This window comes from Lactuca virosa, chromosome 4 (assembly GCF_052849685.1).
Source record: "Lactuca virosa cultivar CGN04683 chromosome 4, Lactuca_virosa_CGN04683_v6, whole genome shotgun sequence".
Lineage (NCBI taxonomy): Eukaryota > Viridiplantae > Streptophyta > Magnoliopsida > Asterales > Asteraceae > Lactuca > Lactuca virosa.
In genome coordinates, this window is record NC_136429.1 from 78,793,738 (window position 1) to 78,796,856 (window position 3,119).

Below are 3,119 nucleotides of genomic sequence, written 5' to 3' on the forward strand. Positions count from 1 at the left end.
CATATTATTAAATTAAAAAAAACAAAATAATACCATTTAGTTAAAAGAATGGTAAAAATGTACATTTCCATTACTTTCAAATTAGGAAACACAAATTAAAAATGGAAATTTTCGGATTTTAAGGGATTTTTTATTATCATAATTTTGAATTCTAATTTTTTTTAATTAATTCAATTTTAATTCTGTCAGCATGTTATTCTGTTAGAATGATGTTCTAATATATTGTTTTTTAGAATATTATTCTATTAGAATATTCAAAAAGAATAATAAAATTCTTGAATCTAAAATTGAATAATAACAACATTCTAATATATTCATACACATCCGAACTTAAATACAAAGTCATAAATAATCTTACATACTGATACATTTTAATATAATTGTAAATATTCTAAAAAGATGTCATCAAAATGAATATAATTCTTAAGAGTAACATTCTCAAAATGATACATTTTAACAGCATTCTGGCTGAATTTCTCAAAATAAATATAATTGTAAATATTCTAACAGAATGTCATCAAAATGATACATTTTAACAACATTCTGGCTGAATTTCTCAATAGAAAATTACAAATGGCATTCTTTTTGCCAAGTATTGCTTTGTGAAGTGTTGTAAGTCCCTCCTACAAAAAAAATCACAAAAAAGACATAAATGCCCTCCTTATCCTGAATATCAAAAATAATCTTGTCGATCTAAAAGTAATAAAAGAAAGGAAAAAGGAAAAGGTCATGATTTTTACCTGATTTGGGACGTTGATATCTACATTGTATTTCATCAAAGTGTCAACAAGGTAAAATTCTCTTGATGCATCAAGAGTGTGTAAAGGTTGCCATTTATCCTTTTTAAACAATCATCAACACAAAGATTTAAACAATTTCATTTTCATATTTGCAATGAAAATTGCAATTTATGAAAGTTTTCATGTTAAATTAGTACGTAACAAGAAGCTCACAGAGGTAGCACTTGCCAAATCAGGAGTTCGCCTATTCATAAGGACTTTCTCCTCCTTTGAAAACAACTTACGATGACCTAATTAAGGTTACAATAACACAAATTCGTCTTCAACTCATGGAATTATATGTAAGAATTCAGCTTTGTTGAAGTGAAATTTGAGTACTATTTGAGCCAATGTTAGTGGGAATGTTATAAAATTACCTTCTAGATCTTTGGCAGCTTCAGGATGATACATGCCGGAGTTCAAGTAACGTGAAATATCCTCCAAATTCTGGCCATACACAACCATTTTAGGAAATTAAAGACTAGAAACTGAGATGGGAAACTTTATAACATCGACCACTCGCACACAAATGATGACTCTCAGATCATAAAATCGGTTGGGAAATTAAAGAGTAGAAACTGAGATGGGAAACTACATATAGAGGAACTCAAAGACTGCCATGAAGGTTTCGATAATGGATATACCTTCTCATGGCAGCGTCTGTACTCGCCCCAGAACCCTATCCCTCCACAAAGATATAGGATAACACAATCAAGAAACAGGCATATCTGATCATGTGAAACACAAATAATACAGTCCAGAAAGATATAGGATAGTACTCTTTTATTTTGTAATTATAAATTATAATTCAATACTACTATCTTATTATCTACATTACATGCATGTAATGTAGTAATGTAGGGAAAACAGTAAAGTAACAGAAGAAGATTGAAGTAATTCAATAGAAACCAATGGAAAGTGGAGCTAGGGACTTACAGAGATATGCCAAACTAACAACGGGCCTGCAAAATTCAATTTCATTTACACCAAATTAGCCATCAATAAACAAACCATTTGGGAATCGAAAATAAACTCTAATGGATTTCTCTGTTTCTCCAAATCAATAATAAATAATTCACAACAATATGAAATTTGAATAGAGAGAGAGTACAGAGTACTTGATATGAACATCAAAATTTTGAGCGATGAGTAGTAATAAATCTCCGGCTGCAGCTCCGGATGTCCGATTAGAACTCGTGGAGGATCAGTGAGGGATTTCCGAACACTTTCTGATGATGAGAGAGGGGCGGCGTCAGGGGTGGTCGGCTCTTTCTGAAGTTCTTCGCCACCTGGATAGCCGGAGGATGGCGATGATCGCGGAAGGGTGGGATAGGGCTACTACACCGTTGAATTGTAAATGGGAGCCATGCGATAGGATGTATACAACTAGGGCTTTATCGGGTGGGAGATTGAATCTATTGAGGAGGAAGATGCACGCTTACTGATTTATTTAATTAGGTTAAAAGTCAAAGATAGCAATATTATAGGGAGTATTTATGGAATTCATTTACCAAATTACTAAATAACCTTTATTCATTTATTTATTTAATTAATTTTGATTGGTCCACAATCATTTTTACATTCACACAATAATTAATTAGAATATCTGAACTTATCTCTCTCTCTCTATATATATATATATATATATATATATATATATATATATATATATATATATATATATATATATATATATATATTACATTTTGATAAAAGTAATAATGTTTTACGAAATCTGTTATCATTTTATATGTGGACAGAAAAATAGTTAAAAAGAAACCCCAACGAGTCGACTTGAAGTTCTGAACCAAAAGACGTAATTTTGTCTTCATAAAAAGACATAGAATGGTATTTATGAAAACAAAAACAAATGCCAATTTTCTTGCGGCTCCGGCTCCTAATTTGTAGGCAATAAATAAGCGTGGGACTATATTATCCGACAACACAGTATCAGCTAGCATAGTTCTTTACTTCTTTTTCTTTTTCCTGGTTAGGTGGGGGTCCTTTAATTAGTTATAGGTGTAACATTGAGATGATATTATTACCTGCAGTACTGAAACCAAAAGATAGTTAACGATATTTAGGGTTAATAATGATTTTTCTAGGCGGAGGGTGAAATTGACAATGTTAATTCCTTTCTTGTTTTCAAAATATTCCGATTACTTGCTATTATCATAGATCAAGGAAGTGAAAATCGTCGTATTAGTTAATTTTCCCAAATAATCATTTCAATTTTGAATTATGTGTGACACCCATAAATTGCCATTTAACTTTTAAAACACCCAAGAACTTTAAGATGAATACATGTATTGTAATGTACATATATATACGATATGATAT